Source organism: Sander vitreus, chromosome 14, assembly GCF_031162955.1.
Source record: "Sander vitreus isolate 19-12246 chromosome 14, sanVit1, whole genome shotgun sequence".
NCBI classification, from domain to species: domain Eukaryota; kingdom Metazoa; phylum Chordata; class Actinopteri; order Perciformes; family Percidae; genus Sander; species Sander vitreus.
This window is the reverse complement of record NC_135868.1, coordinates 28,091,095-28,109,078: the sequence shown is the minus strand read 5'-3', so window position 1 is coordinate 28,109,078 and position 17,984 is coordinate 28,091,095. Positions and strand designations below refer to the sequence as shown.

Sequence of the window (17,984 nt, the reverse complement as noted above, 5' to 3'; positions counted from 1 at the left end):
CTCCTCACGGATAACTGAGCTTCTCACCCTATCTCTAAGAGAGACGCCAACTACCCTCCTGAGGAAACCCATTTCGGTCGCTTGTACCCTGGATCTTGTTCTTTCGGTCATGACCCAGCCTTCATGACCATAGGTGAGGGTAGGAACAAAAACTGACCGGTAGATTGAGAGCTTTGCCTTCTGGCTCAGTTCTCTTTTCGTCACAACGGTGCGATAAATTGAATGTAATACCGCACCTGCTGTGCCGATTCTCCGACCAATCTCCCGCTCCATTGTCCCCTCACTCGCGAACAAGACCCCAAGGTACTTGAACTCCTTCACTTGGGGTAAGGACTCATTCCCTACCTGGAGAAGGCACTCCATCGGTTTCCTGCTGAGAACCATGGCCTCCGATTTAGAGGTGCTGATCCTCATCCCAGCCGCTTCACACTCGGCTGCGAACCGATCCAGTGAGTGCTGAAGGTCACAGGCCGATGATGCCATCAGGACCACATCATCTGCAAAAAGCAGCGATGAGATCCCCAGCCCACCAAACTGCAACCCCTCTCCACCCCGACTACGCCTCGATATCCTGTCCATAAATACTACAAACAGGATTGGTGACAAAGCGCAGCCCTGGCGGAGGCCAACTCTCACCTGAAACGAGTCCGACTTACTGCCGAGAACCCAGACACAGCTCTCGCTTGGGTCGTACAGAGATTGGATGGCCCTGAGAAGGGACCCCCTCACCCCGTACTCCCGCAGCACCTCCCACAGTATCTCCCGGGGCACCCGGTCATACGCCTTCTCCAGATCCACAAAACACATGTAGACTGGTTGGGCATACTCCCAGGCTCCCTCCAGGATCCTTGCGAGAGTAAAGATCCGGTCCGTTGTTCCACGACCAGGACGGAATCCGCATTGTTCCTCTTCAACCTGAGATTCGACTATCGACTGAACCCTCCTTTCCAGCACCTTGGAGTAGACTTTACCGGGGAGGCTGAGAAGTGTGATACCCCTGTAATTGGCACACACCCTCTGGTCCCCCTTTTTAAAAAGGGGAACCACCACCCTGGTCTGCCACTCCTTAGGCACCGTCCCAGACTTCCACACAATGTTAAAGAGGCGTGTCAACCAAGACAACCCCTCCACACCCAGAGCTTTAAGCATTTCTGGACGGATCTCATCAATTCCTGGGGCTTTGCCACTGTGGAGTTGTTTAACTACCTCAGCAACCTCCACCAGGGAAATTGATGCCAATCCCCCCTCATCCTCCAGCTCTGCCTCTACCATAGAGGGCGTATTAGTCGGATTTAGGAGTTCCTCAAAGTGCTCCTTCCACCGCCTTATTACCTCCTCAGTTGAGGTCAACAGCATCCCATCCTTACTGTACACAACTTGGATGGTTTCTCCGCTTCCCCCTCCTGAGGTGGCGAACGGTTTTCCAGAAGTACCTTGATGCCGACCGAAAGTCCTTCTCCATGTCTTCTCCGAACTTCTCCCACACACGCTGCTTTGCCTCTTTCACGGCAGAGGCTGCAGCCCTTCGGTACCTTGCAACTGCCTCCGGAGTCGTCTGGGATAACATATCCCGGAAAGACTCCTTCTTCAGTCGGACGGCTTCCCTGACCACCGGTGTCCACCACGGTGTTCGTGGGTTACCGCCCTTTGAGGCACCTAAGACCACAGCTCCTCACCGCAGCTTCAGCAATTTAAACTTTGAACATTGTCCACTCGGGTTCAATGCCCCCAGCCTCCACAGGGATGCACGAAAAGCTCCGCTGGAGGTGTGAGTTGAAAGTCTGTCGGACAGGGGCCTCCTCCAGACGTTCCCAATTTACCCGCACTACCCGTTTGGGCTTACCAGGTCTGTCCAGAGTCTTCCCCCACCCCCTGACCCAACTCACCACCAGATGGTGATCGGTTGACAGCTCCGCCCCTCTCTTCACCCGAGTGTCCAAAACATACGGCCTCAGATCAGATGAAATGATTATAAAATAGATCATTGACCTTTGGCCTAGGGTGCTCTGGTACCAAGTACACTTATGAGCATCCCTATGTTTGAACATGGTGTTCGTTATAGACAATCCATGACTAGCACAGAAGTCCAACAACAAACAACCACTCTGGTTTAGATCAGGGAGGCCGTTCCTCCCAATCACGCCTCTCCATGTGTCTCCATCATTACCCACGTGCGCGTTGAAGTCCCCCAGCAGAACTATGGAGTCCCCGACTGGAGCCCCATGCAGGACTCCACTTAAGGTCTCCAAGAAGGCCGAATACTCCGAACTCTTGTTTGGTGCATATGCACAAACAACAGTCAGAGTTTTCCCCCCCACAACCCGCAGGCGTAGGGAGTCGACCCTCTTGTCCACCGGGTTAAACTCCAACGTAGCGGCGCTCAGCCGGGGGCTTGTGAGTATCCCCACACCCGCCCGGCGCCTCACACCCTGGGCAACTCTGGAGAAGAAAAGAGTCCAACCCCTATCCAGGAGTATGGTTCCAGAACCAAGACTGTGCCTAGAGGTAAGCCCCACCAGATCTAACCGGTAGCGCTCCACTTCCCGCACAAGTTCCGGCTCCTTCCCCCACAGAGAGGTGACATTCCACGTCCCCAGAGCCAGCCTCTGCTGCCCGGGTCTGGTCCGTCGAGGCCCCTGACCTTCACTGCCACCCATGTGGCAGCGCACCCGACCCCAGCGGTTCCTCCCACAGGTGGTGGGCCCATGGGATGGAGAGATGTCCGCCACGTAGCTTTTTCGGGCTGTGCCCGGCCGGGCTCCGTGGCAAACCCGGCCACCAGACGCTCGCTGACGAGCCCTCCATCTGGGCCTGGCTCCAGACGGGGGCCCCGGGCTTCCTCCGGGCAGGGTCACTTCATCCCTTCCTCGATTTTTCATAGGATTTTTGAACCATTCTTTGTCTGGCCCCTCACGAATAAAACATGTTTTTCTTAAAACAAGGTTGATTTCATACCGACATGTGGAGCAGAAACTTTTGTTTCACAACCTTATAGCTCGTGGTCAGTCTACCTCTGAGGGTTTAGACATCATGGCTGATAATCTAAATCCTTATGGAGGAAATAAATGGGATTTTTACTTCCGTTACCACAATGTTAAACTCTATATGGAGCAGAGCACAGACATGGAGAATCTGGAGATCAGAAAACGCTGACCAATCAGAGCAGACTGGGCTTTTTCGGGAGGGGGATTTAAAGAGACAGGCGCTCCAACAGAGCGTCTCAGACAGAGGGTGCAGCAGCTATTGGCAATACGAGAAAAATAAAGTGTTTATTGAACATTAAAGCATGTAATCATGTTCTAGTAGAGATACAAAATACAAGTACGAACATAAAAATGGTATATAATAGGTATACATTAAAGATTAAAAGAAGGTAGCCAGAAATGCAAGAGCTGATATAAATGGCTTTTAAAGCTCACAAAACATATTCCAGTGATTTGTTTTCCAATGCAGTGGTGTTTCTGTTGAATCTGCTTATATTAGCTTCAGACGCTCAGGGGATGATCACCCCCAACACCTTTTCTGCAGCGAGAGGCTTTTGACAACAGTATTTTTGCACACTGCTGCTGCTGTTGTGCTTCAGGCACATGAAGTGCCTTTGTGGGATTTTGGTCTAAACGCGCCACAGGTTACCAAATTTTCAAATATCCTACATCACTGCAGCCATTTCCCTTTAGCTCAATCAGGTTTCTGTCAATATTTTTTCGCCATGCTTGTACGATAAAAACTCGTGAAGCTATTAATCTAAAATACATGACTAATTTATTTTTATCCGGCGAAGCGTTCAACCCCAAAATCAGCATCAGACTCGGGCCATAGTTAAAACAATATTACATCATGTCATTAATCATCCAAGTGATGGCAGCAACTGACTTTATGGTGCTTGCTATGAATTAATCACCAAAATATATCATACAAGTCTGCCCTGTGCAACAATCTAGAGCCTAGCTCAGCCGTTGCTGGGGGATTTTAAGTCCAAAGTTATTTTTTATCTATTTCTTTTTTTATCAAGTTAAAGGCAGTGTTTGTAATGTTGAAAAGCAAGATGTGAAAGTAGCATCTCCTCGGGGCTCCGTCTAACCCCTCCCCCTGGGGCCGCTCCACACACAGACGTGCCAGAGCGCCACTGCCTCGCTGCTTCAGAGCAGAGAAAGGACCGCAGTTTAACTTCATGTCACTGGTAAGCAAACACCTAATATTATCACATGGACTGTTTCAAACAAACATGTCTACTGTTCGCAATGCGGCAGTGACGCGCACTGAGAGGGCTAGAGTATGCGCAGCTGGGCAAGGAGCCATTTCATTGGTTCCTTCCAAGTGCACCACAAAGCAGCAATTGGTGGTCGCTTTTACAGGATTACAGCAGCTACAAATGATGGATCTTTTTCAGAGCCCATAAGTTATTTATTGCTGTCAGGGGGTAAAAAAAACATTTCCAACAATATATAAAAAGTGTATATTGGAAATAGTTACATAGTTAAATCAAATTAATTAAGATCTGTATTTTAAAGGGAACACCACCTGTGAGACTGTTTTCATAGTTCAGTTATTGGCCCCTGAGTTCAGGGTGGTGCCCCGTTTTGATTGTTTGTCAATTTGATAAAGTTATTCATAATTTTATTAATATTGATAAAACATCTTTGATAAAGTGCTAATAATTGAATCTGTACCTTCCCAATTCCTAACAGCATAATGCTATGTAAAATAAAAGGTTTGATAAATAACCATGGTTTTGGAGTCACAGTTCTGCATTTCTGCAACAGAATAAAGAAACCGAAATTATGCAATTACTTTTCTTTTGCAGACTGAAATGCTAACACTACTCCGTGACTTATTGTCAATCGAGCAGCTAATGTACTCCTGCATCCTGTTGGGGAGAGCCATGTGATTTATGAGCTGAATGCAGTGCTCGAATTACGTGGGAGCCAGAGGGAGCCGAGCTCCCATAGAGTGAGGACTGGCTCCCATGAAAGCAACAAAGTCGAAAATCTGAGGGGGTCTCTCATATCTGAAGGTGTCTGCCATATGTGGCATTGTAATTTAATCAACGCTCATTATCCATCCCTGTGCGGTCTCTAGGGCTGGGCCGGTGCCAATTTCGAAATACATTAAACACAAAACTTTTGTTTTCTACCTTAATTGTGAATCAAAACAGCTATCAAAATTAAAAAAATTCTGGCTCACTCAGAGTAACATTAATAAAACTGGTTGTGCTTTTCGATACTTAGGATTGGTATCAATCCAAACTTTAAAAATAAACAAAAAAAAGACAAACCTTTTTGCCACAACATGAACATATGAATAATAAATAAATAAACAAATGACATTGTGTACAGGCTAATATTGAACTAACTAAAATGCAAAAGAATGTAAAGAACAAAGACTTTTTAGTGCAAACTGCATAATGACACAAACCTTTAACAATAAACTTGGTGACTGCCCTGTTGTCAATATTGAACTAATGAAGAACTAACATATAAATGCAAAGAAATGTCATTGAATCGCCTTGTTGCTGAAAGGTGCTGTAGAAGTTGCATGTCAGTCAGTCATCAGGGCACAGAAACCACTGTTGTGCCTGCTTGTCTCAGAGGAAGTGTAAAACAACAGCACCACGACCACTTTCGGCTCACCATTAATATCGTATCGCAGCAAACGCTGTCTGCGTGGAGTGTTGAAAAACTGTAACCACACTTGAAACCACTTCATCGGCATTGCCGTGACTCACTGTGACTTCAACAAAACTGCAGAGCTGACATCTTAAATATAAATAAATCTGTAGCTATCCTCTGCCACTCAGAGCTCCGGAAAAGTTCCCAGATATTTTGAAAAACCTGTCAGCAATACAATGCAATCTCTGATGGCGGATTATTCAGTGAATAGGCTACCTGACAACGCCCCAAAATTGTCTATTTATTTCCACGGTTCAACACACGAGACGACTGAACACCCAGGTGTTGTTATCACTACGTGTACATTATAAGACTAGAACATAGTTTGGCTGTGCAATGGCTTTATTCATTTCTGCCAGTTAGTGCATTTTCCCTGTGTATAAGTTAAAGACTACATGCATTATTGTGACACTGAGGATATCTGAGATGGTGGTCTGGTTCAAATGAGTTACGCTTTATTTCATTGTGAAATTGAGAATGACACTCAGACTAAATTGTTTAATCTATTTCTTTGTATTGCGAAATTGAAATGAAATATGGACTATTACAATCAATATGTTGAAATGAATTAAAAGGAATCCATTTCTGTCCACTTACCTTATAGCATAGGCCTACCGTGCGCAAATACTGCGCAAAAGCACCACTCATGCCTAGGCTATTTATGTGCGGGGTGTGCCAACTTTTTTTTTTTTTATGAGATAGAGAGACCCCCTTAAAGACAAAAAGATCATTTGAGCACTGGCTGGATGTATCATTGATAGACTACTTCTGGATACATCACTCATTACTACTGAAGGATTTGCAAAACAGTGTGACCATGCACACAACAGCAGCAGGGAAGCAGAGTGCTGCACTAAGAAAAAGTGTTAATGTGTCCAGACATTTTTCCATTCGGGCTCTGAAATAGTGTCCACGAGGCTGAAAAAAAAAAGAAGGAAAAAACCCTCGGTACTGCAGCAAACAGAGTCTGCAAGCCGGAACAGAAAGCAGAGACTGAGCGTGTGTGATCATGATCATCTTTGTTTGCATCGATCCTATGATATATTGCTAGCATTGACACTCAAAACAAGCCTTAGTAGCGGTAGTATAAATACTTTATGTATTGATCTGTCCATACCCAGTTTTTCATGTGATAGGAACAGCACGGAAAAAGGTGTTTCTTGCCATGATGATGTGAAACTGTGAAGTGCCTGTTGCCTTCAGTGACAATTAGGGCTGGGCAATATATGGATATTAAATCAATATCGATATATGAGGCTAGACTTCGTCTTGAATTTGGGATATCTTGATATGACACAAGTGTTTGTCTTGGTTTTAAAGGCTAGATTACAGTATTGTGATGTAATTTTCTGAACTTACCAGACTGTTCCAGTTGTTCTATTATTTGCCTTTAACCACTATATCCACATTACTGATGATAATTTATCTCAAATCTCATTGTGTAAATATTTTGTGAAAGCACCAAGAGTCAACCTGATAATATCGCCACAACATCGATATCGAGGTATTTGGTAAAAAATGAACTAAACCTTAAAAACCGAGGTACGTACCAAACCGTGACTTTTGTGTACCGTTACACCCCTATTAAATATAACCAAATATATTCATCAAACATACGGACAGCCTGCTGCAGATAAAAGCCTGGTACCCTGAGGTAAGTAAAGGCCCCGTCCTCTATTTAAGAATCTACGGTAATTAGTCTGAACAAAGCACCACTCTGAGCTGTCGGCACCGGAGGGAACAGCTGTAATCACTACCAGTGCTGATTCTACAAAGTGCTGAGTTAACTGTCTGAATACAGTATGAACATGTTACATGATCACGCAGATGTCCGTCATATTGTACGCCAGTAAAAATACAAACGCTCAAACAATGTTACACAAAATGGGTCATCTTAGTTTCCGAATCACATCTTGGCAGTAGGGTTGCACGATATTGCATGAATATTGCAATACCGATATCCATTTCGATAGTCATAAACATATATAAAAACACAAAGGTTATGGGAAAAACACATCAACTATAGATTAATAGAATATCAAAACAACAGGTTTTCGTATAACACAAGGGTTCATTTAAACTGATTCTCGCTTCTCTCGCTCTCTCTAACTCCCTCTTTGCTCACGCTGTCCAAGTGTGCACGTGTGACAGGGCGACTGGCCAATGAAATATGCGGGGTCTAAACTGATCACAACACACAGCCACCGGCGCATCTCTCCACAAAATAAACGGAATATTGCATACTTTTCGGGACATTTTCATTATTGAACAACGTGATATTGCAAAAAAAACAAATGAGTCTGTATAGTCAGTTTGGCCTTTGGATTAAATATAGAACATAATAGATCTGGACTGATGAATCTTAGTGGGGGTTGATAAATTGTATTCCAGGTACATTACAGAAAAACTGAAAAGCAGGCCCATAATGGCACAATATAGAAGATTATTTTTAAAGAGAAAACAAAATGCCAAACTATCGCGTAATTCGCAGCAATTGTGTGTTTGTTTGTATCCTTGGCTTGTTTGTTAACTTTGATATTAGATCATTGTTGTGATCTTGATTCTTTTTAAATGATTAGTCAATTATCAAAGATCATGTCAAACTTGTCTTAATCAACAGAGAATAATCAGCAGTAAATCCTCACATTTGAAATGAACAAATGGTGTGTGTGTGTGTGTGTGTGTGTGTGTGTGTGTGTGTGTGTGTGTGTGTGTGTGTGTGTGTGTGTGCGCGCGTGCGACGCACAGGTTAATATGGTGAACATACAGGGTGGAAAATAATGTGGGAGGCTGCAGATAAATATAAAAATTTTGTGCATCTCTTGCCCTACTAACACACACACACACACACACACACAGCTTTCGCCTGCAGGGTCACATCAGGACAGTGTTCCGGCTTGCAGACTCTGTTTGCAGCAGTACCAAGGTTTTTTTCCTCTTTTTTTTCAGCCTCATCGACACGGTTTCAGAGCCTGAATGAAAAAAATAAGCAAAAGAGGGGAGGGTGAAAAAAAAAAAATCCTTTTCAAATTGATGACAGCAGCGGGCGCTGAGGGAAACCATTGGAAGGAGTATATAAAAGCAGCATCATAGCGTCTGCCTGTCCTCCCCCTCTCTCTCCCGACATCAAAAATGTGCGCCCATCCTGAGCCGACAGAGCTCCAGATCGCTGCAGTGCATGCTGGGTAAGAGAGGACAACTCAGGACACATGCAGGGACTTTAAGGATACTGCAGTAAGCTGTTCAGAATGAGAAAAAAAGGGAAAGATGCAGAGAGAGACGGAGGGAGGGAGGGAGGGAGGGAGGGGAGGCGAGGGAAAGGAGACAGAAATACTGTCTGGATCGGCAGAAGCTAGAGGAATTCACATTTCATTCTGACAAATATGAACACAGCGGCTCCCTGTTTGAACTGTTTATGCCATTAGATCTGCATCAGTGCACTGAGAGGGAATCGCTGATTTGCAGCAATGTAGGACTGAGTCTGAACGATTTCCGATGAGTTAGGTTATTTGGTCTCACATCAGTTATTCTAGTTTTCGTTAAGGTTTCAAGTCTCTCCTCTTCTTTCAGTTTGGTGTTTCTATTTGACTAAAGACGATGCAGACAGCTGAAATATTGTGTGGTTATGTGTTATTAGTTATTAGTTATGTGTTATTAGTCTCGCATTGCCTTCCTCCACAGCGCTGTGAAGGAAGGTCTGGCTAGTCCACACAGCATTCCAGGATGGGAGAAAAACGTGCTCTGGTTTATTGCCATTTCTTTAAACCAATCACAATCATCTTGGGCGGTGCTAAGCCTCGGGAAAGAACTTGTTTTGGTGCAACGTGTATGTTAAAAAGTAGTTTTAGGCATGCAACAGAAAACTCAGATTGGACAGATAGTCTAGCTAGCTGTCTGGATTTACCCTGCAGAGATCTGAGGAGCAGTTAACCATAGTCCTCAGAAATCCTCTGCAGTTTAGAACGCCAACAGAAAGAAAGAGGAAGGGGACGGACAACGGGCCAAATAAGGGACATCCGGCGGAATATAGACTGGTGGATATAGACTGTGGGCCAGATGTACTAAAGCTTTTGTGCCCACTTCAGGCATATTTGTTTCGCAACATAAACGCAACGTAAAAGCATGTGTACAAACAGACCGCACTGAGGTAAAAGTGCAGACTGCCTGTCACGGGAACTGAAAATGGCAAATTGCGCTTTTCCGTGTCATGCATTTGCATTCATGGGAGGGTGAAGGGGAAAGTGGGAGTTTCCCATAAAGAGATGGGAGGGGAAGTGTAAAGTGCGCTAATTATGTATTCCGCGGTTTGTACAAAAACCGCCCGTGAAAGCGCGCCTCTATTTTGCGGTGAAAATTCTCCGCATATTAAAAGCAGGTGTAAACCAGGAAGCGGAGTTTAGAACGGCAACACAAAGAAAGAGGAAGGGGACGGACATCCGGCCTAGATATAGGACATTCGGCGGAATTTCCGGCAGCACCTGAACAATCCCGGAAGTGGAACGTCATGTATATAGACTAGGCACAGCCTGACTCTGTACAGTAAAGCTGAGATTATCTCTCATATTCAAGTTCATGTTCAACGGTTGTTTGGTAAATTGCTCTTAAACACATTCAGAGAGGATTTGAATTGCTATTTTTATTCCCAATTCTTTGTCATTTTGGTGCTGGTGATATTCCTTTGGGGCTGGCTAAAACCTCTTTGGGGGGGCACCAAAAATTCCTCTATGCAGGAAAAATCCTGCATTAGAATTGCATCAATTAATTTATTAAAAAAATAATGAACAATTGATGTAAATAAAAGGTTATCAAAGCATGCAGCAGAGAATTCTATAGACTATTTCCTTAGAATTAATTTTGTGTTATTATACTGGTGGTATTCTCTACTAATTCTGTCTCTCAAAAATAGTAATGTATTATATATTAATTTGTAAAAGTACAAATGTTCTGGAAGAAACATATTTAACCCTAACCCTGGATTACATTGTTCTAGTAAACATAAGTCTGGATCAATGGAAGTACATTTTCAGGATAAAGCCTGACATCCACCGTGTCAAAATCCCATCGCTACGGGCAACAACAACATCCTTTGAGCTAGCACTTATCCACGCCCACATACATACACATGCATGTACAGTATAGACCCGCAAACATGGTGGCTTTGCATGGGGAGGGATTTGCAGGCCGGAGGCAACGACAACAATGCTAATTTCAGGAACGGACCTTTGGATCCAAACTGCCGACCTTACCTTACACCAACCCAGCCTGCCCTCCTTCAGTCCCTGCTGGCCTACATTTCAGGGACTGAAAATACTTAACTTCAACTGTAAGAGCTGATTTAATCCACACCGTAATTATTCTAAGTCACTAACAACAGCAATAAAACTACACAAAGACACACTGAAACTGCTGTGCACTGTGAACGCCTCACCATGTATCTCAAAGTAAAGCATATTCATAGAGCACACCACACCAAAAAAGCTTGTCTTTGTTAGAAAGTCTTCCATATAGTTGGAGAACAAATGTTTTGCTCATTAGTCTTTGTAGTCTCCAGGTCCATAAAGATAATATATAGCATAGGAAGTGAGCTATACGCTCAGGATCTAAATTCAGACAGCAATAAACCAGTAGAATCTGGGTCTGGATTTTCCTCCCACTGCCCAGTTCTCTGCAGTAAACACTAGGCCTTCCCAGACAGGCAGGCAGGAAAGGCTAGGAGGGAAGGAAAGGACAGAGGCATGGTGAGTGCCAGGCTGGCAGTACCATGGTAGAGTATTGAATCAACAAGATGTTTATGGGCAGACATGCAGGAAGCTGTTTGCTGCAGCATTCCCGGCAGTAAAATCAGAAAGACAAGAACAAAGAGGGGGAAAAACAAGTCAAATTAAAATGAGAAAGTCATGCAGAGAGTAAACAAGAGCTTCTAAATGTAACTCGATAAGCGAAAGTAATATGTTGTTCTGACTGGATCCGGCTCTATGCGTCTTCCCAATAAGGCTGCTCTGATATTTACAGGGTTTGCAGTTTTACAGTGTCAACGCCTGCCTAACTACAAATAGGTCAGTAGTGGGCACCCAAGGATTTCTTCCCAAAGTCCTCTGATTGGTCGGTTTCCATGTCTCTGGCTCAACCCTCGCTAGCTAGGAACCCTGCCAGCTTTTAGGAGAAACACACACACACAAAATGGGAACCATGCATGTAGAAAAGAACTGGATACAGTGTTTGAGGCGGAGCCCCTTTTTTATTCCTTTTGCTTGGTCAGTGCTATGAAGCCATCATGGAGCCAAAAATTCCATGGACAATCAGCACTACTTCCTCACTGTGCGGCCTATAGAGCAGGCACACCAGATACCTTCGCAGACCGAGCCGGCTACTTCCAGTTAAGCGCTGCACTAACTTGACTGTGGATTAAATGATTTAATCTTGCGGCTCTTCTAGACATTCCAAATGATATTGGACCGAATGGATCAAATTCTGATAGTGAAATGAGTCATTTAGCAGGGGTTGTGATGCTAAAAAGAATGTATCCACTGATTTGCAGAAGTGTCTTTCGCCACGTGAGTCTATGAGAAAAAAGACTTTTTGGGCCAGAGGACATCACGTGACGGCCCAGGAGCAATTCCACTGTTTGGTGTTCAATTTGCTTCAAAGCCGGGCACACTTCCTAGGGGTATGTGTAGAACACAGTGGATGGCTAAAATGCCCCACATACATCCACAGCATACATACAGTACAAGCCTGTAAACATGGTGATGTCACACTGGGCTGAAACCAGAGGCTGGATTCCTTGGATTGTGGATCCAAAGATTTGGCAGGTGGTCAGCTTTGTCTGTGTACACTGGGCTCATCTCCAGCCAACAGCTGGGGCCACAAGGGTCTTGGAAGATTAAGTTATGTGACCCTGAACAGCACACACAGCTTTTCCCAACAGCTGGATAGGGAACAGGCACAGTTCTGGACAACACAACACACTGCTGTTCTCTTGTGAAAGCTTGTTAAAGGATAATTCCAGTTTATAATAACTTTTCTTTGTTATATATATTTTGGCCATCATTTCTTTCAGTAATAAGAGGATTGTGCCCACCAGGGTAATAGCTGAGATCTGGAAACATGGCGACATTACTACCAGGAAGTTTGACAAGACACACAACAAGACAGTCAGATGATGAGGCAGGTTGTAAACAAACTCCCAGGTTAGCCAAACCTATTATAATCATAAATGTTCATCACAGTTTACAGAATGACCCATTGCTTCCACTCTGACCTACTGTATTTACAGCTGTTGTGTGCACACACTTTTTGTGCAATGAGGGATAATTGCCAACATTTCAGTGGGAAATCCAATCATTACTATGACATTGCCGAGATAGGTGGATCCGCTCTTGCGGTCACAATAAATCTGCACATTTAGAATTTACATGTCAGGTTCAACATTGGGGCACTTTGCACATATGCACGGTTGACCAATAACAATCTGTCCTGAGTGCTGAAGGGAGGCCAAAACAAAGGACGTTATCATAATCATAATTAGCTGTGTTACATCATCCACTCCATTGAGAGTAAACTGCCGCACAAAAGAGGTATACTTTACACACAGTTATGAGACTTGAGCCAAATGGACAAAAATGCCTCTTAAATAAATTGTAAACTTATTCTTCAGTTAGCAGCCAAGCTACCTTGCTTGCTAACTGACAGTCAGCTTGCCAACTGACAGTTAGCAAGTCAGCTAGCTTGGAGCGACGTACTGACTACTACTATGTACTGGTTTAAGGTTTAAGCTGCTACAGAGCTTCGAGACGTGGGCTACGGACCTCTGTCACAGCTCGGTCGTTGATACGCAGCAGATAGTAGATGTGTTTAGCTGAAAATGGGTGACTGCGAGCCGGGTACAGAGCACCACGAGCTGCCGCTCGTTTCAACGGAGATTATAGTTCAATTTAGTCCACAAAACATGAGTATTTTGCAGTGACGAAAGTGAAGATTAGACACCAAAACGACTAGTTAAAATTAGGAAAAAGATGGTGGTTTTGATTAAAACAAGGAACACGCATTTCCTGGGGGAAACTTTTTTTTGTTTTCCCCGGGAAGCGAACTCCGCTCCCTGGCTTGAAAGTCCTGTGTTTTAACGCCTAAGTCCTGCCGGTCAAGAGTTAAATCAGGGATGTTTTGGAAAGCAGAAAGATGGGAAGATGAGAGCTGCAAATATTAACCGATTAGTTGTTAACTATAAAATCAATTGCCAACTATTTTGATAATGGATTAATCATTAGTAATTTTTTATGAAAAACAAGTAAAAATTCTCTGATTCTTGCTTGTTAAATGTGAAAGTTTTCTTCTCTCCTCTGTGACAGTAAACTGAATATCTTTGAGTTGTGGACAAAACAAGACATTTGAGGACGTCATCTTAGGCTTTCGGAAACACTAGTCTATATCCATGACGTTCTACTGCCGTGATTGCTCCGTTGCCGACGGAAATTCCGCTGGATTTCACTCTTTTAGGCCGGATGTCAGTTGCCTTCCGCTTCCTTTGTGTTGGCGTTCTAAACTCCGGTGGATTAATGAGGACTATGGTTAACTGCTCCTCAGATCTCTGCAGGGTAAATCCAGACAGCTAGCTAGACTATCTGTCCAATCTGAGTTTTCTGTTGCACGACTAAAACTACTTTTAAACATACACATGTTCCACCAAAACAAGTTCCTTCCTGAGGCTATTTTGCAGAGGCACTGTGGCTCCGTCCAGCGCTTAGCCCTGCCCAAGATGATTGTGATTGGTTTAAAGAAATGCCAATAAACCAGAGCACGTTTTTCTCCCATCCCAGAATGCTGTGTAGACTAGCCAGACCCTCCTCCGCAGCGCTGGCCCACTGTAGGATTTACTGAGCAGTACCGCCTGCTGACGGTCTGACCACTTCTGTTGCAACAGTGTTTTCTTTTGGAAATTTCCAGTCTTGCAGGGAAAAAAACAAAAAATTGGATTAAAAAAACACCTTTAGAGGACGTGACCTGAAAATAAACCTTAATAATTGCCTAAGAAAAAGCTAAAACCACTTCCTTGCGTCGGATGTTTTCAGTTGTCACAACCAATTGTCACAAAAGTACAAGAAGTGGACTATAAAACATGTACTGCTGCAATTTAACCGCTCAGTCTGGCTCCGGTTAGCTCTGTAGCAGCGGAAAGTAAGGGAGTCTCACAAGTTTGATTTGTGACATTTCATTTGCACATAATAGAAACCATCCTCTGGACTTCCCTCTGTTTTTTAATTTAATTTAATTTTGCCTTTGATGGATAGGATAGAGTAGAGAGTTGACAGGAAATGAGAGAGGGGTGAGAGCAGAGTGGAAACGGGGGAGACCTGGCAATAAAATAGTCAGGGTCTTAAGCCATCAGGACATCCTTAAGCGTGATTTATACTTCTGCGGAAAATCTACGCCGTGGCTACGTACGTAGGAACGTGGAGACACAGACCTACGCCGGACCCTACGCTGTAGCCTGACGTGCGCCTCTCGAAAAATGTAACTTCACGTCGCGGCAACACATCGATCGGCCGTGGCTTGATAGCGTTGCATTTCTCCCGACTCATTTCCTGGTTCTCCTTCTCCATAAACAACATGAAATCAAGGAGAGGGTTAACTTTTCCTGCTCCAGATTTCCCACCGTGGTCAGAAAGAACGGGGGGGACACGTTGTTTCTCTCACTATGACTCTAGAGGCACTACTCACTCTGAAGATAATCACCGTCACTCTCTTACTCGCTCTACCACACACTCCCCACGCACACCCACACAGACACACATACATGCCAGCCCTGTTATTCTGTTAAAGAGATTGAAGCACAGACCAACGCACACGTATAAACTTCAGGCCACTTACGTAGGCTACGGCGAAAGCTCTGCGTGGAGACTCAGCAGAAGCCTTAATCACGCTTCAGCTATAGTGACTTCTAAAGAATAAGGCTGGTGATTTTTTTATATTTTTCTTATCAACAAATCGCATGAAAAGAGTATTGTGTGTGTATCAAAGCCTGATATAGCCACTTCAATCTAGTGCTGCAACTAATGGTTATTTTCATTGTAGATTAATGTGTTGATTATTTTCTGGATGAATGGATTAGTTGTTTGGTCTCTAAAAAGTCAGAAAATGGTAAACATGTGGATCACTCTTTCCCAAAAGCCCAAGACGACATCCTCAAATGTCTTTTGTCCACAACTCAAAGATATTCAGTTTACTGTCACAGAGGAGAGAAGAAACTCAAACATACCTGTATTCACATTTAACAAAGCTGCAATCACAGAATTTTAACTTTTTACTCAAACTGATTATCATAATAATAGTTGCTGATTAATTTAATAGTTGACAACTAATCAATACATCTTTGCAGCTATTCTTCAATCCCAACTCAACCCCTTTAAAAATAATTTTTTTTCTCATGGTAACCCAAGCCACCCATCGCCTAATATAACAAATATATTATAAATAGGGCTGTCGAACGATTCATTTTTTAAATTAATCGCTGAATTTCTATAGTTAATCGCGATTAATCGCATGTTTTATCACATGATTCAAATTCTATTATTTTGCATTTCAGAACAGTTTTTAAGTACATATTAACAATTGAAAGCAATTTTTTGCAGTGTATCTTGATTGGGAATCAAATGAATGCAAAGAAAGTTACTTTATGAACTTGATTTTAAGATTTGTAATTATTTACTGTAAACAAAAGAAAAATGTGTGAATCTGTCATTATTGCACAACTCCTCCAAGTACCTAACTAAAAAACCCTATCCTTACTAGAGGCAATATAGTGTTTAGTAACTCCTAAATAATGTTGATTACTCACTGACGTCCAGTGATCACCGGTTAATGAGACAGCGTTTGCAGCACTTTGCAGCAGTTCCAGTTGGGCTGCTTTCTCCGTGTTGTACAGGCTGTATCTTCGTGAAAACTACAGTCCCCCTCGACGGCAATGAAACGGGTCAGAACATGCCAACCATAGTACGTCTTTAAGACCCGAGTCCTCTACGACGCTGACAGGTCTGCAGTTAGTTGCCACCCGTTTCGCAAGAGCTGTAGTCATTTTTTGGGATTTGGTTTCATCCACAGGTCGGCAAGTAGCACTCTCCAAAACACTGCTTTGCCTGAGTGGGTAGCATGTTAGCGGGTAGCAGGTAACTACTATGCTTAGCTTGTAGGTGGTAGCTCAAGCTTGACGTGCTTCGGTGATATTTTAATTTGGCTTTACACAATGTGCATATGGCTTTCAACTTGTAAATGAGCCGTCTGGGAGTTTTGGAAAATAAAAAGCGCCATTCAGGATTTCATTGCTGCTGTCTTTCTCCATCATGCCTGCAGCCTGCAGCAGGAGGATGTGTTACAAGGAAGTGGCAGCTTGATGATAAGTAACGGTGCTGCAAAGGGTCAAAATAGTAATCTGTTAGGCACGACGCAAAGCCGAGGGAAGTGTAAAATAAATTAATAAATGCCGGCATGCGATCAATGCGATAAAAAAAAGGAACCGCATCGCGTCGGCCCTTCATCGCACCGCAATTAACGCTGACAGCCCTAATTATAAAGTTAAATAATATAGACCCATTCTCAACCACTCAGAATAAAAGCATACAGGTGCTCAGCAGATTTACAGATTGACTTGACATAAACAATGAATACAATTAGTACGCTAATGTTATTTCTTCAGAATTATAATGTTAAATATAATGATGTAATAACATTGTGGCACCCTTGGCCTCTCCTCAAAGCACACACCAGGGCGGCAAATGTGGATTAATCTCCTGCTAAAAAAATAGTCCCCAACAAATGCACTATTTCCTCCTGTTTGAGTAACATTTACTGAGAACTACAGTGACCAGCTGTTTAGGAAAATTACAGAGCCTTTTAAAAAAGAAACTATATAGTTGTAAGCCACTTCTTTAAAATACACGCTGCCTCCGGTTACATTTTTGACCATGCTGAGATTGTTTAACACACCACCAGAAAAAAGATTTGAAAATCATTTATTTCCATTTTGAAAATGTTCTTTTGTTCAGAGCCTTTCAGCTTCAGCAGCCTGTCACTATGGAAACAAAGTGTGCATCACACAAATTGCTTATGATTATCAACTAGAAGTATAGTAATATAAAGTTTGCACAGTGAAGTTGACACTTTCCTGAAAGGTAAATAGGGTGAATAGTCAGAGCATGTTTTCGTTGGGAATGCAGATTAAAAAAAAATCTGATTGTTTATCAGAAATGGATTAGTTGCAAATGTAAAACTAAAGGCAGCAAGTTCAGCCCATACTCTGTCAACCCCCCCAGCCTTTCTGTG

The 17,984-nt window shown here is 43.4% G+C and overlaps 1 protein-coding gene across 5 annotated transcripts in view; it reads right to left on the bottom strand.

The window, feature by feature from the left end:
* Nucleotides 1–17,984, bottom strand: part of thrb (thyroid hormone receptor beta) — a 162,722-nt gene that overhangs the window by 78,770 nt on the left and 65,968 nt on the right. Inside the window, exon 2 of one of the 5 annotated variants that reach the window (XM_078268357.1) lies at nt 8,592–8,641. The exons of the other annotated variants lie outside the window; for them this stretch is intronic. The gene's annotated coding sequence lies outside the window, so the exon portion shown is untranslated. The remainder of the gene's footprint in view (nt 1–8,591; nt 8,642–17,984) is intronic. 5 annotated transcript variants of the gene reach the window in all.